This window comes from Macaca fascicularis, chromosome 7 (genome assembly GCF_037993035.2).
Source record: "Macaca fascicularis isolate 582-1 chromosome 7, T2T-MFA8v1.1".
Taxonomy (NCBI): domain Eukaryota; kingdom Metazoa; phylum Chordata; class Mammalia; order Primates; family Cercopithecidae; genus Macaca; species Macaca fascicularis.
The window spans coordinates 22,936,842-22,961,329 of record NC_088381.1 but is presented as its reverse complement, the minus strand read 5'-3'; the positions used below and the strand labels follow the sequence as shown (position 1 = coordinate 22,961,329).

General features: G+C 37.2%; 1 long non-coding RNA gene and 1 other non-coding gene across 2 annotated transcripts in view; both read right to left on the bottom strand.

The window, feature by feature from the left end:
- The window catches only part of LOC135971795 (uncharacterized), a 213,568-nt gene that overhangs the window by 172,199 nt on the left and 16,881 nt on the right, over positions 1-24,488 (bottom strand). The gene's annotated exons all lie outside the window — the stretch shown is intronic.
- LOC102144083 (small ubiquitin-related modifier 2) lies at positions 18,952-19,502 on the bottom strand. Its single transcript, XR_006699296.3, has one exon. It is a non-coding gene; the product is annotated as a small ubiquitin-related modifier 2 (transcript).

Genomic DNA, 24,488 nt, shown 5'->3' with positions numbered 1-24,488 from the left:
TCTAAGATATTGGGGTCATTTGTTACATCAGCTGGCATTAACTACTAATATATAAGGTTGCCTAAATTTGCAATTTAATTATCCCACAGAAATAGGAGTTGAGACTCTGAGCCTTTGTGAGAAAGTGATGCCAAGGTATAATCCCCGAATAATGTTCATATAATCTAGAAAAGGTAGAGATTAACAAAAGTTCATCACAAGGAGACAATAATGAAGCTTTTTTTTTCTCCACCTGAGCTGTGGCTGGAGGAATAACAACAAAAACATCAAAGGCTTTCTCTAAACTTTGATATCCTGAGTCTGAATCTCACATGAGTTTGGAGTTAAAATGTAACCCTGTGGTACAGGAATATGCCAGTTAAAAGTTAACATAAAAGAAAAACCTAAGAAAACCTACAGCAGAGTAAATTATAAACACTCTAGAAAGACAAACCTTAAATATAAGCTACAGATAATTTCTACAGTTAAATTCCCACAGGAAATAATTACTCGTGCACACTTACAAAATACACCAAGAAAAGCAGTTCTTGTGTCATTCACATCAACTGAAGTCAATAGACACAATAAACCACACAATCAGACATTCAAAAAATTTAGATTAGCTAAGCTAATAAGCTATAAGATAAAGCTTACTAACCATTTATGATCAAAATAAATAAAGGCATGCAAGAAAGAGAAGAAAAAATAACGTGTGGTGGTTGCTGTGAGAGACTACTCAGATTCTCCTTTGGAAGTAACATACTTATTTCCCCAGCTGCTATGAGGGCTTCCAGGATAGGCCTTTCAGCTATGAGTCCTCTTTGTAGGTTGCCTCAAATAAAGAAACTGCTTCACTCGAGGTCACACCACCTTTTAGGGGCACCCCACTTCCAGTGATTAATCAGATAGATGATAAACTAACCCCCTGGTCCAATTCAGTATAAATCTGAAAGGCCATTCCATCTCCAGAGCTTCCCCTGGCATCAGCTAAGCTTTCATTGGGACTGTCATGCAGTTCATCTTCTCACTCTTTTCAAACCCTGTTTTGTCTCTCTCCCTTTCGCAGATGTTGGTCCCAATAACTACTTAGCATATGTCCTGCTTGCTCATCTACTTCCGAGAGTCTGCTTCTCGGAGAACCCAATCTGAGATAACATAGAACCATAAAAAAAGAACAAACGAACATACATTAGCCAATTTGAAAAATCATGCAACAGAAATTGTGTAAGAGAAAAATATGGCACACAAAAAAAAGGAAAGGTTAAATGGCATGCTATACACAACTAAAGGGAGAAGTAGTAAAATTTTAAAATTTTACTAATTAGAGAATTAGTGATATTTTTAAAGATTAAGAATTAGGAGAATTAATATGAAAACATTATCAAGACCATGTGTGTTAGATACCTTCTATTTGTCCCTCTCAATCCGCTTTACACCCTTCTTCACCATGTTTTTTTACCCTTAGATGCTGACCTGTATTGTAGGATGACCAACTATCCTGGACACAGGACTTTCATTGCAAAGACTAGAGCAGTCTCAGGCAAACGTGGATGCTTTTTTTTTTCCTACCTGTATGAACTATATGAACGAGCTCCCTTGCCCTCTTGCTTTGGGTTGGGGGGAAAAGGAGGCATATTACCTATGAATAAATGACAAATGCACTGACAGTAAATTTCACAATAGCAGTAAGTTCATAAAATAATACATGCAAAAATTATTAAAGAAAACAGTCAATTAGTCACTCAAGAGTAAAGACAGAGTTGTAGATGTTTGCTCCCAACCATGATGGTGTAACGAAGAGTGGCTTAATCTTCCTGACTTAAACAACAATAAAGTTAGAAAAAAAAATACATAAAATAATGGTCTCCAGACATTTCACAAAAGGCAGCACAGGACTAGGATCCTTAGTATTATAGAAGGAAAGCAAATGAGAGGAGCCTAACAACTGCCCCACTCTCTGCTTGGAGGCAGTTTCTAGGCTACAGTGCAGGGAGAAGTGGCCCCAAGAAGTGCTTGGTAGTATTTGTGATTTGAAAAGATACAGATAAGAGTTTGTGGAGGCCAAGGAGGCTCAAATTGAGGGGCAGTGGAGAGGAGGTTGCTTCATAGAAAGCAGCAAGCTACAGAGACTCTGCAGAAATGGCCCTTCAGTCATCTTTGAGTACTGATATGCACATATATTAGGTCTTGGAAGGAAACAGCAAAAAGCAGCAGGCTAAAGAAGTCTTGAACTTCTCAGAAGGCTGGAAATAAATCATGTTCTGACTAGTCAACAGAGAAAGACCCCATAATATAAGGGGCTTCAGGTAGAGTCTCCACAGAGGCATCATCTTACTAGAGAGACTCAATTAACCTGAAAAGAAAGATTGCATTGCAACTTCCCTAATATAACTTAAAAGCAAATATGTAAATGACCCAAGTGATTTCAGGTAGTTGTGTGCCAGAACAGAGACAAATACTACCTAAAGGAATATATCAAAATCTATCACCCAACAATGCAAAATTCAAAATATATGCTATTCAATAAAAAATTACAAGGCAGACCAAAAAAGCTGACTAAAAGAACCAAAAGCAGGAAAAAATATGTCATAGAAAAATGTCTCCAAATGGTAGAAGCAATGGAATTACTAGAAAAGAATATTGAAACAGAGACTCTAAATATAACTCACAAGTTCAATAATATAAAAGACAACATGAAATTAAATAAATTGAAGGTATGAAAATTTTTGGAGGTAAAAATTAATACTTTTATTTCTTGAAAAAATAATTGATTTCTTAAAGCAAAAGTAGTAACTATCTATTAGGGAGTATATCCAAAAATGCTCTGGTAGAAATAAGAAATGTATAAAATTATTTGCAACTGGACTCTGGACTATACAGTGTATGGACCTCTAAGAGTCTAAGATTTTTTAGCTTAAGACCTAGAAAAGAGACTGACTCAGTTTATTTAGACTAGGCTTCCTTTTTCATTGGGCCTAACCAAGTCCTGCTTAGTATCTTCATATTTTATTTATTTTACAGTTTAAAAAGGGAGAGTCTATTTCTCTAAAGCTTAGCAGTTATTAACAGCTGTCATTATTGAGTGTGCCAATCAAGAGTTTTTCATGATTATCTCATTTAATACTCACACTCATCTGGCGACATATACACGTAAACTTATCTTCACTTAGGAAGCCAACGCTAAGAGTTGTTAAGGCATTTACTCAAGATTTCACATATAGGCAGTAAAACGTAGGCCTCTCTGGTTGTACAGCTGTACTTTTGCAACCACTCTGCTGTGCTGCCCCCTAAGAGGAGAACTGACCTGAGTCATTCACTGTGTGTGACCTTTCCTCTTTGCCTCAACTGATGACCTCGGCTTTCCAAAAGGTGGGCAATCCTTAAGAAGAAAGTTTTCAGATGTCTGGTCCTACTCTATTGTCCACAGAGACTGAGAAAAAAGAATGAATATCTGTTAGAAAAGAGTGAGTATCTATTAGAAACCTAAGTTATATATAATTTAGAGTTTCATGTGTTCTTTGACCCAACAGAGCTATTTTTCTTGGTGTGAAATGAGGATGAAGACCATAAATTCAAAATGTGGGACTAACCTTTATTCTGTTTCTGTTTATTTTTATTTTCCCATCTGTGTTTTAAATCTGCATCCTGTATTATTTTGAATCATCCAGTATGTATAATATAGAACTAGACATTAAAGAGAAGCCACAAAAAATTAAAAATATATATATGTGAATTATTTTTGTAAGTTATTCAGAGTTTTGTAAAAGTAGGGGAATGTTTACTCTTAAGACTAAATATTCAGAAAATATACTGATACTGGTCAACTAGGGTAGAATGTAATTGTGGTAATAATGACTTGCTGCATTTTCAGAGCACTTTTAGTTTCTGAAACCTATGACTTATTTCATCTGATTTCTCCCTGACAATAGGCTAGTGAAGCCTAGATGCAAAATATTAATATCTTAATACCTCTACTTGGTAAATGAGAAAACTAAGTCACAAAAGATCAAGAGACTTGTTCCAAGTCACACAATTAGTAAAGTGTTGTCTGGCTGGAATTCAAATCCACGTCTCTTAGTCCACATCTGAGTTTCTCTCAAAGCACTGCACTGCTTTCTTGGTAGATGAGGTAACTTTGGATTCTGAGCTTGTTTAGATTTTCTGATGGGTTGATTACATTCACATTGGTTAACCTACTCACTTTCAACTCTGTATTAATGGATTATCCATAATTAGTAGCATGTTCATTTTCATAAACTTCCTTATGACCTGTAAAAATATTTTAAATTCATGTCCCTTGCCCACTTTTTAATGGGGTTATTTTCTCTTTGCTTGATGATTTAAGTTTCTTATAGACTCTGGATATTAGACCTTTGTCAGATACATAGTTTGTGAATATTTTCTGCCATTCTGTAAGTTGTCTGTTTATTCCCTTGATAGTTTCTGAACTTGTGAGTTCTGTGCAGAACCTCTTTAGTTTAATTAGGTCCCCCTTGTCAAGTTTGGTTTTTGTTGCAATTGCTTTTGAGAACCTAGCCATAAATTATTTGCCAAGGCCAATATTGAGAAGAATACTTCTTAGGTTTACTTCTAGGATTTTTATCGTTTGAGGTATTACATTTAAGTCTTTAATCAAATATCTTGAGTTTCTTTTATATGGTGATAGGTAGGAGTTCATTCTTTCTGCATATGAATAGCCAGTTATGTCAGCACCATTTATTGAATAGACAGTCTTTTCTCCATTGCTTATTTTTGTTGAATTTGTCAAAGATCAGGTGGTTGTAGATGTGTGGCTTTATTTCTGGATTCTCTATTTTGTCCTATTTGTCTATGTGCCTGTTTTTGTACCAGTATCATGCTGTTTTGGTTACCACAGCTTTGTAATATAGTTTGAAGTTGGGTAATGTGATGCCTCTGGCTTTGTTCTTTTGCTGAGGATTGCTTTGGCTATTGGGCTCTTCTTTGGTTCCATATGAATTTTAGAACAGACACTTCTCAAAAGAAGACATACAAATAGCCCATAAACATATGAAAAATGCTCATTATCTCTAGTCATCCAAGAAATGCAAATCAAAACCACAAGGAGACACCATCTCACACTAATCAGAATGGTTTTTTTTTAAGTCAAAAAATAACAGATATTGGTGAGGCTACAGAACAAAAAGAGACAATTATACACTGTTGGTGGGAATGTAAATTAGTCTAGCCACTGTAAAGAGAAGTTTGGAGATTTCTCAAAGAACTAAGAGTTGAACTACAGTTTGATTCAGCAATCCCATCACTGAGTATACACCCAAAGGAAAATAAATTGTTCTACCTAAAGGACACATGCACCCATATGTTTATCACAGTACTATTCACAATAGCAAAAACATGGAATCAACCCAAGTGCCCATCAACAGTGGATTGGATAAAGAAAATGTGGTACATATACAACACGAAATATTACGCAGCCATAAAAAAGAATGAAATCTTGCCCTGTGCAGCAACATAGATGTAGCTGAAGGCTGTTGTCATAAGGGAAAAATGCAGAAAGATAAAGCAAAATGCTACATGTTCTCACAAGTAGGAGCTAAGCATTGAGTACACACAAACATAAAGACAGAAATAATAGACCCTGGGTACTACTAGAGTGAAGAGAAAAGGAGTTGGAGGAAGGGCTAAAAAAACTACCTGTGAGTACTATGCTCACTACCTGGGTGACGGATTCAGTTATACCCCAAATCTCAGCATCATGCAATATCCCTTTGTAACAAACCCGCACGTGTATCCCGATTTGCAAATAAAAGTTGATAAAGAAAAAAAATTCAATTGCTTTCTGCAAGCAATTTCAAGGTAATCAAAATGTCTTTGATGAATAATAAATGACAATGAGAAGAAAATACTATATTTTTAATAAATTGTATGTGTTAATAAGTAAGGTAATTCACCCACCAACCTGGGAGATGGTGCTCTCATCTCCACTCCACAGGCAAGTCTGGGAATCCAGAGCCCTTCGGTAGTTGCCTAGGATTAATCCCCTTTGCAAACATATATCTGGATTCAACATATTCTTGCTAGATTCCTGAGCCCATGTTCTTCTCATTCTACCACAAGGGGGTTAGAATTGAATTTTAGACATGATATTTTGTGACTATGATGCTTATTTTTAAACAAATATTGTACACATTCTTTGACTCTATAGAATTGGTTCTAACTTCTATTTAAAATGAAACAATAAAGCTTGCCAGGATGTATTAGTCTTCTTAAATGTGGGAGTGTTATAATATTTTAATACAAGAATCTACTTACTTGGCAACTTCATTTATCTGAAATATTTTTAGTACAAATAAATTAGCAGAAATGGTACTAAATGTACAACACAAAAGCATGTTGTTCATAGCACACTAAGTCATTTCATTATCTCGAACTCATTGACAGTTTGTGCACATTTATAGCAAGTATGGTGATTTTTACTTTCCAACACATAGCAGGTTAGAAACCTCAAATTGGAAAACAGAGAAAAAAGCTATAAAAAGGGAGCTGAGAGACATATAAAGTTGTAAATAATTGCTGAATAAAAAGGTTAAAAAATTGCCAAGATAGATACAAGTATTTTACATAGGGTAGCATATTGGTTTCATTTATGGAAGGTCATGTATCCATTTATTTCTTTATTGAAAAGTTTTATTTCATAAAGCCTAGGCCTGAATGTATCACTATAATAATAACTAATGTTCATAATAACCATGAACAATTTAAACAGAAAAGTTAAAGTTGAATCACAGACTAGCAAGGCTGGAAGAGATCTTAGAAATGCATCATGGAACTAAAACTCTCATTTTTCAGATGAAGCTACTTAGAGAAATGAAGTAACTTCCCAAACCTTCCTACCTCGTCCCTGGAGAGTTTGGCAGAGCTAAACTCAGATAAATTCACTGCCTCCCTTTTCCAGTGGCATTATGTATTGAGGTTGCTATTTAGAAAGTGCATCCCACGATGATCAGTCTTCACAAAGACTTCCATTGAAGAGAAAGTTGTTTCTTTTGAATATTGGAGCCTGATATTCAAAAGAAATATACACTGAGTTCCTGTTAGTTCTAAAAATCACTTCCATGGAACACCCCATACCCTCAGGAAATGAGGTAAATGTGCTGTTGCTGTATGTTAAATTTTTAACTACCATGAACAAATAGGTCACCCATCTCTTGCTCCTTTTGACTAATCTCTATGGGCCTCTGTTACAGGAGAAAATGAGATGGAGAATTTGTGACTGAGCAATACACACTTTGGTCCTCTGAAATGGATGGAGGTGACTTAATTTTCTCACAGCAGTCTGAGGGCATCAATTAGAAATGAAGGAAAGGTCAAGATGAGAAAGCAGAAATAATTAAAATAAAGGGAAAATTAACCTGAGTGCCAGGGACTCGTCACTGAAGTTGAAAAAGAAAGCAGGCAGAGTAGAGGAGAAGCAGGATCGGAATCGCATTAATATTAAATAGGAAGGAAATACAGGAGGCGAGCGTGAGGGAGGAAATGAATTCCAAAAAGTGCAAAACAAATTTAAAAAGCTTAGATTATTTTCTGACTATCTTTAATTATTATAAAGGCTTTGGTAATTTAAAAGAGAGAGAAAGAAAAGAATGAGAGAAAAGGAAAAGAAACAGAAAAAGAAGGAAAGAAAGAAAAAAAAATAAACTAGTTGCTGCTCTGCCTTTTTACAACTACATTTTCTAGACCTTCATCTGAACACCTATCCCCTGTTCCAATCTGTCTCTCTCCAAGCTCCAAGCCCCCTGCCCTGAGGCAAGACCTAGATTTCAGGAGTTAGAGAAATGACTCCCAGCCAAAAATGCCATCAGAAGTAGGTACATCCTGCTCAAGTGCTCTGGCCGAGATCAGCCCTCCTGAGTTTTCCCCAGCGCTTATTTCAGTACAGCATCACTTACCAACAACTCAAGCAGTGACCAGGGCCACAGGCATTTCTAGGGGAGATCAGGCTGGGTCAAAGCACATAAATCCTAAAGGAAAGTGACACGCTTTCAGCATACAGAGGTTGCAGTTTTAGTATTAATACTCTACGGAGAGACAGAGAAGGAGAGAGAGAGAGAGAAGAGAGCGTAAGTAGGAACCCAGATTCTAACACCACTTCAGACTATAGGGATGGTCTGAATGTTCAAATATGTGAGGTAAAGTCAATTAAAATTACCCCGCTGTTCAAAATGGCCTGGCTATTCAAGTGGGTTACAGTTCTATAATCTCTCTTCTTTTGTGACTTTATCACTTCTACCTATAGGTTTTTCTCACCCTGAATTATTCCCTATACAAAAAACAAAGAAAAGGAATAACAACTTTACATAGCTACTTTTCTTCCTCTGCTTCACTGGAAAACTCTCTGAAAATGTACTTAGCTTCTCGTATGGTCTCCTTACACAGTCTAATGCCTCTTCTCTCTCTCAAGCCTTAGCACTCGGGTTTCAGCACCATCATTCCACTGCAACTGCTTTTGCTTCAGACTGTCTAGTCTCTGCTCAGACCTTACCTGACAAGCCCCTCCAACAGCAACGTGATATTGGCCATGACATTTTTCTTGAAGTTCTTTCTTTTTTAATTTCTCTATTATTCTGGTTTATCTTCTGTCTCTTTGATTAATATTGCTCTTTTCTGAGATTCCTCTTTTCACACCACCTACCAGGTGTTGAAGTTCTCTAGAGTCCGGCCCTTTGCATTCTCCCTCTCCATCCATTCACTTCCATCTGTCAGTGCTGAAGGAACACTTTGGGATGACTTCATCCACAGGCTGATAGGAAGATGATTCAGAAGTTCCAGGTTGCACATTCAGATAGAACAATGTTCAGAGGATAGAAGAAACCATTTTTTTCTTGTAATTTTTTATGAGTACACATTTCTTCAGAAGCTAGTCAACAGAATTCCAACCTCATTTAATGGCCAGAATGGAATCACATGACAACAAACATTTATTGAACCAATGACAGACAAGAAGAATGGAGCTTCTATGGTGGCTAATACTACCCATCTTGAGAAGGAATTATATTCGTCATGGTCCTAGCCAGAGAGTTTAATAAACGATATTTTACGTAAGTGCAGTCAAGTATAGGAAAACCACAAGAGACAATAGAGTTTTCTGGTTGTTAAGGGTACCCTTGAAGCGGGCAGGGAGGTTTGCCACCCTTAGATGTGAAGGAGAAAAAGGGAGATAGTTGTGTGAGGACATTCCCTGAGTGGAAATTTGGTCTTCGGCACAATTTTTCTTTTGTTCAATTTGTTGATCTTTTGTGTGTTGATTTGTAATATAATCTTGTATCTAGCATATTGATAGATTTCATTTGAATTTTAATAGTTTGTAGATTTTTATGTGTATGTGTATGCGTGTGTGTCCCTGTATCTCATATCTGCAAACAATCACATACTGTATCATTGCTTCCAATCTGTATACATCTTATTTATTCTTCTAAAATTTCTGAATCAGACAGAATTTCTGTGCTATGTTGAAAAGTATACCGGATAGCAGTCACCCGTGCCTTATTCCAACTTTAAACAGAATGCATCTAATTTTTCCCCATTATGTTTGTTATTTTCTGTGGGTTTTTTTTTTTTTAGATAACCTCATCATCCCCTTTCTATTCCCAATGGCTCTTCTTAGTTTAATCCCCTCATTATCTCTCCCTGGGAATATTGCAATAGCCTCCTAACTAATTTATCTGCCTCCAGCCTCATACCCCACACATTGGTCTTCTGCATTGTGATCAAGGTATATTTATGAAATGCAAATCTGATCATGACTCTACATGCTTACAATTTCTTATTAGCCTTGCAAGATGTATATAACACACAAGTCCAGGTTCCTGGTTAAAAAAAGCCAACCCTCCTATATCAGTCAGAACTTCATCTCACATAACTTCCTGCTAGAGAGAAGAATATAAGGTCTCTACAAAATAAGAGCACCTTAATGTTTACCAGAAAAAGCTTCTGCCTCTTTCAAGCCTAAGTTGCCACTACTCTTCACAAACAGCCTTCTGAAAATGGTGTTCTGTAAGATTTCTCTCTCCTATTTTTACCCTGAGTTCTCCTCCCTTCCTTTTCACAAGGTATACCCTCATCACCTGCGATCATAAAATCTCCACTCCATTGCCAACAAAATTTGATTCTCAAATGGGTTTTAAGTTGTACCCTTATATGTCAGGAAGCCTAAGATTTTGATATGCAAAGGAATTGAAATGTGATAGCAACCCAGACACTACTAACTAGTGAGAATTCTACCTTTCCTTTATTGGTAAGCAGCATAGTTTTAGATGAAATTTTAAGGTTTTGGTCTTTTTTCCACAACACTCTTCTTCTAACTTAAGCTATTTTCACAACCCCCTTTGGCATGTTAAGCTTCTATAATATCAACATATGGACATTTCCATAACAAGCTATGCTAGGTCAAGCCTCCTCTGTTTGCACATGTGTGTTCCTATGCCTGCCTGAATTATCCTTTCTCTGAAAGCCTATTCGCTTACAAACCTCACTTTCTGTCATTTCTTCCTGGAAGCCTTCTCTTCGAACCCCAAGGATTAGGGGATCCTTTTCTCTGTATCATTTCTGTACATTTTACATCTTTTACTGTACTTTTTATACTATATTCTAACTTCTTCACTGGGACTGTTGCACACAATTTGACCCAAAGGGAGCTTTCAACACTTTTGATGAATGAATTAATGAGTGCATAAATGAATGCATGAATATCTTAATGAGTTTTTTTTGTTTTTTTGTTTTGTTTTGTTGTTTTTTTTTTTTTGAGGCACAGATCTGGCAGAGTTCTTGGCCCTAATTCAATATTCTGTATATGTTTCTTCTTCCTTGGTTCACTGGGCAATAGCGGCAGATTTCTCTCATGCAAAACCATTCCAATACCATCCAGAGGACCTTCAGAAGCATAGCAGCCTGAGTCACTCAGGGACATACCAAACTGAGTCCTGGAAACATTCAACTTCTCTTCGGTCTTTGCCTTGCCAGCACCTTTATTATTCTGGGAAATTAGAAACCTGATGCCTTAACCACTGCTGAGGAGCTCCCATTTAGAAGTTGGAAGCCCAGAGCAGAAAATGCCACCTGTCCTGACTGTGGGGTGGGGGATTGCCCTAAACAAAAATACTGTTGAGATGATTGGGAGCAGGTGTGCTGGGGAAGCTACCAACAACTGAGAGCTAAGTGTCTAACTCTACACTAGCTTTGGAACAGGAGAAGCCAGACATGGTACTAGATGAAGTGTGCCAGTCTCATTTAATTATCACAGCAGGCCTGCAAAGTCAATATTATTCCCATTTTATAGATGAGGACCCTAGGGCTGAGTGAAATCAACTCATTTAATGAAGGTTATGTAGACAGTAACTTTCTAAGCCAGGCTACAAAATTAGGTCTGGTCTTATTCCAAAGAATTCATTGTTTTATTGATGTTATTTTCTTAACCCTGTACTACAACACACTTTTATCTGAAAGCAGAAGTGGCTTCGGCCCTCACCATCCTCAACCACCCCACTCCCCAGCATACTTAAGCTGGTAGCCTGCTTCAATACGTCAAATTATTTCTATAAAAGAGAGAACTCAGCAAGCATTAAATGCCAGATGTCATCAAACTGACCACCCACCTCTAGGTATCAAGAAGCAAGAACAAGAACAATTAGATTATGGTGATTGATGTCAGACTAAAAAAAGAGGCAAGAAGGTGGTGTGATACTTTTAAAAGAGGGCAGCGGTAGTTTAAAAACAACATGAATCAGAATTTAAGCTGAACTATAATTTCTGTAATTTAGTGAATAAAAAAGAAATTAAACAACTTCTATTCATGTCTCGCTCCAAAAAGTTTTGATTGTCATATTACATATTCTGTTGCATAGAAATACAAAATTCGGGATTCATTCTAGGTTGGTAATAGTAATCCAAGGCTATCATGTGAAAGAAGTATTTGAAAAAAAAAGAGTATTTGTATTTTGCTGGATTACAGTGGCAGAACTAAAACCAATAAATGGAAGCGTCAGGGATCACAATAAAAGAAAACACTGTACTGTAAACAGAGCTGTCCAAAGGTGAAATGAGTTACTTCAGTGAGACTGCCTCTGCAGAGATTTTCAAGGGTAACTGGGACAGCACTTAACTGGGGCATTTCAAAAAGGTACAAGTCTCCAGTTGCGTAGGATTACATGATGTCTAAGGACTTTTCCCAATTTGTTATTCTTTTGTTTTAGAACAGCTGAAAAGATTTCCACTTTCTCAGCTATTGTTTACACATCTTATATTTATTTGGAAATGATGTACTACCATATTAGCCATTAATTTTTGCATGTACTTGATTTGTGCCTATAGCCTCCGTGTTGCCTCTCATTAATGTTGAATGTTAGGAGAAGGTGTTTACCAGTGTTAACTAGCTGCACTTGACTTATTCTGTATTATGGTGGGCATCACACATATTGAGCAAGTCTATTGCTAGGCTTAGTTAATTATTTATAATAAATAAAATTTGCATCATTCTGAGCAAACTATCGCAAGGACAGAAAACCAAACACTGCATGTTCTCACTCATAGGTGGGAATTGAACAATGAGAACACTTGGACACAGGATGGGGAACATCACACACTGGGGCCTGTCGTGGGGTGGGGGGAGGGGGAAGGGATAGCATTAGGAGATATACCTAATGTAAATGACGAGTTAATGGGTGCAGCACACCAACACGGCACATGTGTACATATGTAACAAACCTGAAAGTTGTGCACATGTACCCTAAAACTTAAAGTATAATAAAAATAAATAAATAATAAAAACAAACTTGAAGAATCCAGGAATAAAATTGCTCTTGAAAATGACTCATGCTGTAATATTTATTTTTGAAAAAAAAAGTAAAATCCGTTTCCACTCACATATTATTGGACATTACCCTAGCTCTTACCTTGCTTTTGAAAAATCCCTGTTCACACGTGGCAATTAATAAGCCTCTTGGTTGCTTATTTTCATAGATTCACATAAATACTAAGGAGCATAAAACTTTCTTCATCTTATATCTTCTTCATAAAAATGATAAAATTTAAATCGAGTATTTAAATGCCATATATAAAGCAATATTCTGCTTCTTAAGGACAGAATTTTATTTAAAACTCTGTTTCCTGGTTCTTAACAATCCCCCTTTCCCATTTCTCTCTCACTTTTTTCGCTCTCATGCAGGCATACCTATGAGATACTGTGAGTTCAGCTCCAGACCACTACAATGAAGGGAGTATCTCAATAGAGCAAGTCACACAAACTTCTTTAGCTTCCCAATGCATATAAAAGTTATGTTTATGCTATCCTGTAATCTACTAAGTGTGCAATAGCGTGTGTCTGAAAATAATGTACATACCTTAATTTAAAAATACTTTATGGCTAAAATAAGCTAATGATTATCTGAGCCTTCAGAGTGTGATCATCTTTTTGCTGGTAAAGAGGCTTGCTTCATTGTTGACGGCAGCTGACGATCACAGGGGAGATTGCTGAAGTTTGGGATGGCTGTGGCAATTTCTTAAAATAAGACAACAATAAAGTATGCTGCAGCAATTGGCTCTTCCTTTCACACACATAAAATATTTCTCTATAGCATGTGATGCTCTTTGGTAGCATGTTACCCACAGTAGAACTTCTTTGAAATTGGGGTCAACCTTCTCAAATCCCGTTGCTGCTTTATCAGCTAAGTTTATGCACTATTTAAAATCCTATGTTGTCATTTCAACAATGTTCTCAGCATCTGCACCAGGAGTAGATTTCATCTCAAGAAACCACATTCTTTGCTCATCCATAAGAAGCAACTCCTCATCTTTTCAAGGCTTATCATGAGATTGCGGCAATTCAGTCACATCTTCAAGCTCCATTTCTAATTCTAGTTTGCTTTCTATTAATATTTCTACAACATCTGCAGTTACTTCCTCCAGTGACATCTTGAACCCCTCAAAGTTATCAATGAGGGCTGGAACTCACTCTTCTAGACTCCTTTTTATGTAGATCTTTTGACCTTCTACCATGAATTACAAATGGTCTTAATGGCATCTAGAATGCTGAATCCTCCCCAAAAGGTTTTTATTGACTTTGCCCAGATCCATCGGATAAATCACTACCATGGCACATATAATATGATGAAATGTATTTCTTAAATAGTAAAAGTTGAAAGTCAAATTACTCCTTGATCCATGGGCTGCAGAAGGGATGCCGTGGAAGCAGGCATGAAAACAGGATTCATCTCCTTGTACATCTCCATCAGGGCTCTTGGGTGACTAGGTGCATTGTCACTGAGCAGCAATATTTTAAAAGGAATCCTTTGGTCTGAGAACTAGGGCTCAACAGTGGGCTTAAATTATTCAGTAAACTATTCAGTAAACAGAGTTGCTTTCATCCACACTTTGTGATTCCATTGATAGTGCACAGGCAGAGTACATTTAGCATAATTCTTAAGGACCCTGGGATTTTCAAAATGGTAAATAAGCATTGGCTTAACTCAAAGTCACCAGTTGGATTAGTCCCTAATGAGAGAGTCAGTCTGTCCTTTGAAGCTTTGAAGAAAAGCACTGAGTTGTCCTTTGTAGCTACAAAAGTCTTAGATACCATCTTCTTCCAATAGAAGGCTGTTTCATCTACATTGAAAATATGTTGTTTCACTGTAGCCACCTTTATCAGTTATTTTAACTAGATTTTCTGAATAACTTGCTGTAGCTTCTACACCAGCACTTGGCTGCTTCATCTTGCCCTTTTATGTTATGGATATGACGTATTTCCTTAAACCTTATAAAAACTAACCTCTGCTAGCTTCAAACTTTTCTTCTGAAGCTTCCTCACCTCTCTCAGCCTTCACTGAATTGAGAATTGAGGATTAGGCTTTGACTTAAGGAAGATAATGTTGTAGCTGGTTAGATTTTCTTTCCAGACCAATAAGACTTTCTCCCTATCAGTAATAAGACTGTTCATTTTCTTATGAGTTGTGTGTTCACTGGAGTAGCACTTTCAGTTTTCTTCAATAATACCTTTGCATTCACAACCTGACTAAATGTTTGACACAAAACGCCTAGCTTTGGCCTATCTCAGCTTTTGACATGCCTTCATCACTAAGCTTCATCGTTTCTAGCTTTTTACTTAAAGTCAGAAACATGCAACTCTACCTTTCACTTGAACACTTAGAGGTCATCGCAAGTTTATTAGTTGGCCTAATTTCAATAATGCTGTTCTCAGAAAATAGGCAGGCTGAAGTAGAGAGAGAGAGAAGGAAAGTGGAGCAGTCAGACACACATGACATTTACCAAGTAAGTTCATTGTTACGACACCCCAAAACAGTTACAGTGGTAACATCAGAAATCACTGATCACAGATCACCATAGCAGATATAATAATAATGAAAATGTTAGCAATATTGTGAGAATTACCAAAATGTGACACAAAGTGAGCACACGCTGCTGGGAAAATGGTACCAACAGACTTGCTTGATGCAGGGTTGCCACAAACCTTCAATTTATATTTAAAAAAACACACACAATATCTGCAAGGTGCTATAAAGCAAAAGGCAGTACATTGAATTATATTATTGTATGTGTGTTTGTATGTATATGTGTACATGATATAGTTTGGATGTTTGTCCCTTCCAAGTCTCATGTTAAAATCTCCCATCCCAATGTTGGAGGTGGGACCCTGTGGAGGTGTTTGGGACATGTGGGTGGAACCCTCATGAATAGCTTGGTTCCTTTCCCACAGTAATGAGTGAGTTCTGCTCTCTTAGTCCACAAGAGAGCTGATTGAAGAGCCTGGCATTTCTTCCCTTCCTTCTCTTATTCTGTCTCTCATGTGGCGCACCTGCTCCTCTTTTACGTTCTACTATGAGGAAAAGCTTCCTGAGGTCCCAACTTGAAGCAGATGCTGGTGCCATGCTACTTATGCAGTTAGCAGAACTGTGAGCCAAATAAACCTCTCTTCTTATAAATTACCCAGTTTTCGGTATTCCTTTATAGGGATGCAGAATGGACTAATACAGTACATGAGTACATATACATACACATGCATACATATATGGCTATATAATATGTAATTATATTCCCATGAATGTATTTATTTCATATATCACTTATGAATTATAATTTATATAAATTAAGACAAATTATAATGAATACAAAGAGTGAGAATTGGGATATCTTTGTATGTTTTAATTTTATTTAAGTTTAATACATAATTTTAAAAATATTCACTTCTATTAACACGTATTTAACTTTTATTGTGATCTTTGGGCTTCATTATTGACAAGGCAAATGTTTTTGTCTTATTAGAGTTTACAATATTGAGATGAAGAGAGACAACTAAAAGTCCAGTATCAGTATTGGTGATAATTCCTCCAATAAGGGAAGTCAAAGTATATTAGAGAATTACCTAACTTGGGCCCTGGGAGGTTGGAAATGTAAGGTTTCCAGGGGAAAGGATGGCTCAGTGGAAACCTGAAGGGTAAGTGGCAATGAGTGAAGGCAAGAGGCCTGGAAACTCATGTGCAGAAGTCACAAAAGAAAGATAAAGCAAAGAGCATTCAAGGAACTGGAAGAAGCTAAGTATAAATGTGCTAGAAGATTGAGAAAGCAAAGTAAGTGGACATGAAAGAGTATAGACAGTTACATCAAATATTAAGCAAGCAAACAATAAAGCCACAAGATTCACTCCACAGTTTAAGACTCTTCGTGAATTTTCACATGGATCCCTTACATGCCTATGCTCTCCAATTTTCCCAAATTCAGCCAGCAGCATTTTCTGTTTCATTAGCTCCAAGAATGGTGGTGCCCTCCACCCAGTTGCCCCTGCTTAATTTCAATACCTCATCAGGTCTGCAAGACCTTCCAATTCTTCCTCCTAAATGTTTCCTGTATCTTCAACTTTCTCACATCATCATAATTACTACTTACTTTGGTGTTTATCCTTGTTTATTGCAACAGCCAGAAGCCTTCTTGCTTTTGGTTTATCCTTTCCCTTGCCAGTTCATGCCTATGGTAACATCTACTCAACTGGAGGCAGAATGGTGTAGTGTGGAGAGCACTGGGATTCAAGAAGAGAAAAGGAGAGATCTCCCACCAAAATTCTGATGTGTGACTAAAAGTCAGACATCCTAAATGTGGTTGATATACCCAGCCAAATATGGTACGGAAACCATGAAGACGCCATCTCTCCAATGTCTCTTTTCCTACATCCAACACCACTACCACCACTCCCCCCACCCTACCCCCACTCCCACCCCCACCACACACACATACATATTTTGGTTTCTAGGAATAGCTGTTCTGGGACACAGCCCTGATAAGAAGCCCAAGAATGGTGAGTTTTGGCATTGAGTTTAGCAGCAGGCACACCATAGATCATCTCTGTCAGCTTTTTGCTGTGATGTTGACAAACTGGGTGTAAACACAGTTAGGAAACTGTTGGCAGCCTTGGAATTGGCAGCTTTCTATAAGTGAGGCTTTATAAAAATCATTACTTGGTTTACTAAAACCAAATGATGCCCATTGTTCCCTCTGCATCTTTGCATTCTATGACTTCTGGTACCAAAAAAGGCAACTAGAAACTTAAACAAGGGAATTGTTGGCCAAAGGATATAAAATTCCAGCTGGACTGGAGGAATAAGTTCAACAGATTTAGTGTACATCATTGTAATTATTATCACAATATACTTGAAAATTGCTGAAAGTAGATTTTAAGTGTTCTCACTGTAAAAAAAATAGCATGCAAGGTAATGCAGATGTTAAATAGATTGATTTAGCCATTCCACAATGTATCCATATATCAAAGCATCACATTGTACACCATACATATATATGATTTTTTATTTGACAAAAACAATACAAAAATGCAAAACACGGTATCAGGAAGGTTATTCACATTCTGAGTTACTAGGAATGTTACTTAGACACATTTTGAATTTTTCATCCTTAAGACAATTGCAAACCACCACAACAAAAATCTTTGTGGACAGGTTGATACCACCACTAGTCTCAAACGATTGCCTTTTTAGCTCCATTTGTCTCCCAATATAGACAAAGTTACTTTCTGTGTTTCATTTCTTCCCCCTTTAATTCTCAACTGAGCCCTCCTTCTCTGACTCATAAAAAGGACAGAAGACTGTGAAATAACACTACGCAACAACTTCTCAGAGAAGCACTTAGTGACCATAAGGCATAGCCAGCAAGTAGGATAGCATGTAAAAAGTTGGCCTTTACTTAGAACTGATTTGAAGACGATGTATTTAAAACCACACAGTTCGTTAGCATTTCAGAGGGATAACTTTTTACTATGACTGAGTCATAAGACTGAGTCTAAGTAGAGCATAGTGTTTCCTGAGCCTTTTAGTGCCTGTGCTGAAGTCTAAGCCTGCTTTCCATTCTGCATCTTCATGTTTAATGTGATTTTCTGTGGTCATACTGGCTATTCTTTCAGAAACAGTACCAGGAAAAAAAATTAAACTTCCCAAGGAAGATAGATTCTGTGTATGTAGAAGCATGTTCCAATCCACTTTTTATATTTTTTATTTTTATTTTTTCATTTTAAACAAGAAGTTTATTTAAACAACAAGACGCTTGACTTGAAGGGAAAACTATCTAGGATTCTTTTTTGTTTTAGAGTAATTTATCCCTACTTAAACTCAGATTGCCCTACATGTAACAGCTACGTACAAAAAAAGTTATAAAATTGTCCTTGGTTTTACAATGATAAATGAAAAACATTAAAAGTGTCCAATTGAACAAGTTATGCAAGGATTTTTACGTTGTGTGTTTCTGTTAAAACAGTGAGAGCAAAATAACTTACTGGAATATAAAGATAAGAGCTGAATGAGCATGCCACTAATGGAGAAAGGGGGTATTTTCACAGAATCAGTATTTTTTCCCCATCCTGTCTCCACTTGATGTCAATCAAAACATAACATTGGCTGTTTAGTTAAAAAAAAAAATGCAATATGCTTGTGCACATATACCAGTTACTTTATGTACAATAAAGGAATGGGGAAGGGGGAAATGAAAGAATAGAGAAAACTATACGGTAGTAGTCAGGATGTGGTGGAACCAAATTGCAGTTTTCTAATTGAGAATGTAATCTTGGTCTTTAAAGAACAGAGTTCTGGAGTAAAGAAGCAGGTTCCCTTTTCAGTAGACACCTCCCGTCTGCTGTTGGAACACATCAATTGTATCTTCATCCTCCAGTTCCAACTGTGCAGGTGTGTCTGTTTCATTGATTGGTTGCTCATCGAATCGGAATCTGATCTGCCTCATTGACAATCCCTGTCGTTCACAATAGGCTTTCATTAGTTTACTAAGTGGTGTATGCCTCTTAATCTTAAACTGCACCACAGAACCATCCTGCCCCGCCACCTTCAAATTAATATGATCGTTGTTCTCAGTCTTGACTCCTTCCTTGGGCTTTTCGTAGGCCATGGCGAGCGCTGGAGTCTGCTCAGCTGCCGCTTCACAAAAGAGGTACCAGGTCCGCACCAAACGAGCACACAAGCAGCACCAGGAACCCCAATCCACTTTTTAAATTGCAAAATCTGCCCTTTTAACTTGTTCAATTCCATGGGTTTTGTCAAATGTACACAGTGCTGTTAACTCTGCTACAATCATGATGGGAAATACTTCCATCATCCCAGAAAATTCTCACCTGCCGCTTTGTAATCAGTTGTCTCCTTCCACCCATGGAACTCTGGCAACCACTGATTTTTTCCCCTTTCCTAGCATTTCATATAAGCAAAATTATAGACTACGTAATATATTGTTACTGGATTATTTTATGATTCTTTATACGATGTTTTTGAGTTTCAATCATGATGTGAATATAAAGAGTTTGTTCCCTTTTATTGCTGAATTGCATTCTGTAGTATATGTAATCCAGAATTTGTCTCTTCTAAAGTTGGTCAACATGTGGATTGTTTCTAGTTTTTTGTTATTATGAGTAAAACTGCTATCTGTAAACATTCCTTCACAAATCTTGGTGTGCACATATCCTCTTATTTCCCTTGTAATGCTTAGACGTGAAATTTCTAGGTAGTTTGGTAAGTGTGTTTAATTTTGTTTTCACACTAGTTCTGCATAGTTGCCAACACTTAGAATTTTCAATCTCTTTTATTTTGGCTCTTGTAATGAATATATAGTGACATTTTATTGATGTTTGAATTTTTATTTTTCTAATGACAGATTATGCTAAGCATCTTTTCATATGCTTATTTTCCATCTGTATCATTTAGTAAAATGTCTATTTAAATTTCTTTTTTTCTTTTTTTTGTTTCTTCTTTTTTTTTTTTATACTTTAAGTTCTAGGGTACATATGCACAACGTGCAGATTTGTTACATATGTATACATGTGTCGTGTTGGTTTGCTGCACCCAATAACTCGTCATTTACATTAGGTATATCTCCTAATGCTATCCCTCCCCTCTCCCCCCATCCCACAACAGGCCCCAGTGTCTGATGTTCCCCATCCTGTGTCCACGTGTTCTCATTGTTCAATTCCCACCTATGAGTGAGAACATGCGGTGTTTGGTTTTCTGTCCTTGCGATTGTTTGCTCAGAATGATGGTTTCCAGCTTCATCCAAGTCCCTACAAAGGACATGAACTCACCCTTTTCTATGGCTGCATAGTATTCCATGGTGTATATGTGCCACATTTTCTTAATCCAGTCTATCACTGATGGACATTTGGGTTGGTGCCAAGTCTTTGCTATTGTGAATAGTGCCACAATAAACATAAGTGTGCGTGTGTCTTTATAGCAGCATGATTTATAATCCTTTGGGTATATCCCCAGTAATGGGATGGCTGGGTCAAATAGTATTTCCAGTTCTAGATCCTTGAGGAATCGCCACACTGTCTTCCACAATGGTTGAACTAGTTTACAGTCCCACCAACAGTGTAAAAGTGTTCCTATTTCTCCACATCCTCTCCAGCACCTGTTGTTTCCTGACTTTTTAATGATTGCCATTCTAACTGGTGTGAGATGGTATCTCATTGTGGTTTTGATTTGCATTTCTCTGATGGCGAGTGATGATGAGCATTTTTTCATGTGTCTGTTGGCTGCATAAATGTCTTCTTTTGAAAAGTGTGTCTGTCCATATCCTTTTCCCACTTTTTGATGGCATTGATTTTTTTCTTGTAAATTTGTTTAAGTTCTACATAGATTCTTGATATTAGCCCTTTGTCAGATGGGTAGATTGCAAAAATTTTCTCCCATTCTGTAGGTTGCCTGTTCACTCTGATGGTAGTTTCTTTTGCTGTGCAGAAGTTCTTGAGTTTAATTAGATCCTATTTGTCAATTTTGGCTTTTGTTGCCATTGCTTTTGGTGTTTTAGACATGAAGTCCTTGCCCATGCCTATGTCTTGAATGGTATTGCCTAGGTTTTCTTCTAGGGATTTTATGGTTTTAGATCTAACATTTAAGTCTTTAATCCATCTTGAATTAATTTTTGTATAAGGTGTAAGGAAGGGATCCAGTTTCAGCTTGCAACCTATGGCTAGCCAATTTTCCCAGCACCATTTATTAAACAGGTAATCCTTTCCCCATTTCTTGTTTTTGTCAGGTTTGTCAAAGATCAGTTGGTTGTAGATGTGTGGTATTATTTCTGAGGGCTCTGTTCTGTTCCATTGGTTTACATCTCTGTTTTGGTACCAGTACCATGCTGTTTTGGTTATGGTAGCCTTGTAGTATAGTTTGAAGTCAGGTAGCGTGATGCCTCCAGCTTTGTTTTTTTGCTTAGGATTGCCTTGGCAATGTGGGCTCTTTTTTGGTTCTGTATGAACTTTAAAGTAGTTTCTTCCAATTCTGTGAAGAAAGTAATTGGTAGCTTGATGGGGATGGCATTGAATCTATAAATTACCTTTGGCAGTATGTCCATTTTTACGATATTGATTCTTCCTATCCATGAGCATGGTATGTTCTTCCATTTGTTTGTGTCCTCTTTTATTTTGTTGAGCAGTGGTTTGTAGTTCTCCTTGAAGAGGTCCTTTACATCCCTTGCAAGTTGGATTCCTAGGTATTTTATTCTCTTTGAAGCAATTGTGAATGGGAATTCACTCATGATTTGGCTCTCTGTTTGTCGTTATTGGTATATAGGAATGCTTGTGATTTTTGCACATTGATTTTGTATCCTGAGACTTTGCTGACTTTGCTTATCAGCTTAAGGAGATTTTGGGGCTGAGACGATGGGGTTTTCTAAATATACAATCATGTCATCTGCAAACAGGGACAATTTGACTTCTTCTTTTCCTAATTGAATACACTTTATTTCTTTCTCCTGCCAGACTGCCCTGGCCAGAACTTCCAACACTATGTTGAATAGGAGTGGTGAGAGAGGGCATCCCTGTCTTGTACCAGTTTTCAAAGGGAATGCTTCCAGTTTTTGCCCATTCAGTATGATATTGGTTGTGGGTTTGTCATAAATAACTTTAATTATTTTGAGATATGTTCCATCAGTACCGAATTTATTGAGAGTTTTTAGCATGAAGGGCTACTGAATTTTGTCAAAGGCCTTTTCTGCATCTATTGAGATAATCATGTGTTTTTTGTCTTTGGTTCTGTTTATAAGATGGATTACATTTATTGATTAGTGTATGTTGAACCAGCCTTGTATCCTAGGGTTGAAACCCACTTGATCGTGGTGGATAAGCTTTTTGATGTGCTGCTGGATTTGGTTTGCCAGTATTTTATTGAGGATTTTTGCATCGATGTTCATCAGGGATATTGGTCTAAAATTCTCTTTTTTTTGTTGTGTCTCTGTCAAACTTTGGTATCAGGATGATGCTGGCCTCATAAAATGAGTTAGGGAGGATTCCCTCTTTTTTCCATTGATTGGAATAGTTTCAGAAGGAATGGTACCAGCTCCTCTTCGTACCTCTGGTAGAATTCAGCTATGAATCCGTGTGGTCCTGGACTTTTTTTGGTGGTAGGCTATTAATTATTGCCTCAATTTCAGAGCCTGTTATTGGTCTATTCAGGGATTCAACTTCTTCCTGGTTTAGTCTTGGGAGGGTGTATGTGTCCAGGAATTTATCCATTTCTTCTAGATTTTCTAGTTTATTTACGTAGAGATGTTTATAGTATTCTCTGATGGTAGTTTGTATTTCTGTAGGATTGGTGGTGATATCCACTTTATCATTTTTTATTGCATCTATTTTATTCTTCTCTCTTTTCTGCTATATTAGTCTTGCTAGTGGTCTATCAATGTTGTTGATCTTTTCAAAATGCCAGCTCCTGGATTCATTGATTTTTTGAAGGGTTTTTTTGTGTGTGTGTCTCTATCTCCTTCAGTTCTGCTCTGATCTTAGTTATTTCTTGCCTTCTGCTAGCTTTCAAATGTGTTTGCTCTTGCTTCTCTAGTTCTTTTAATTGTGATGTTAGGATGTCAATTTTCTATCTTTCCTGCTTTCTCCTGTGGGCATTTAGTGCTATAAATTTCCCTCTACACACTGCTTTAAATGTGTCCCAGAGATTCTGGCATGTTGTGTCTTTGTTCTCATTGGTTTCAAAGAACATCTTTATTTCTGCCTTCATTTTGTTATGTACCCAGTAGTCATTCAGGAGCAAGTTGTTCAGTTTCCATGTAGTTGAGCGGTTTTGAGTGGGTTTCTTAATCCTGAGTTCTAGTTTGATTGCACTGTGGTCTGAGAGACAATTTGTTATAATTTCTGTTGTTTTACATTAGCTAAGGAGTGCTTTACTTCCAACTATGTGGTCAATTTTGGAATAAGTGGCGATGTGGTGCTGAGAAGAATGTATAATCTGTTGATTTGGGGTGGAGAGTTGCATAGATGTCTATTAGGTCCGCTTGGTGCAAAGCTGAGTTCAATTCCTGGATATCCTTGTTAACTTTCTATCTCATGGATCTGTGTAATGTTGACAGTGGGGTGTTAAAGTCTCCTATTATTATTGTGTAGGAGTCTAAGTCTCTTTGTAGGTCTCTAAGGACTTGCTTTATGAATCTGGGTGCTCCTGTAATGGATGCGTATATATTTAGGATAGTTAGCTCTTCTTGTTGAATTGATCCCTTTACCATTATGTAATGGCCTTCTTTGTCTCTTCTGATCTTTATTGGTTTAAAGTCTGTTTTATCAGAGAATAGGATTGCAACCCCTGCCTTTTTGTGTTTTCCATTTGCTTGGTAGATCTTCCTCCATCCCTTTATTTTGAGCCTATGTATGTCTCTGCGTGTGAGATGGGTCTCCTGAATATAGCACACTGATGGGTCTTGACTCTTTATCCAATTTGCCAGTCTGTGTCTTTTAATTGGACCATTTAGTCCATTTACATTTAAGGTTAATATTGTTATGTGTGAATTTGATCCTGGCATTATGATGTTAGCTGGTTATTTTGCTTGTTAGTTGATGCAGTTTCTTCCTAGCATCGATGGTCTTTGCAATTTGGTATGTTTTTGCAGTGGCTGGTACCAGTTTTCCTTTCCATGTTTAGTGCTTCCTTCAAGAGCTCTTGTAAGGCAGGCCTGGTGGTGACAAAATC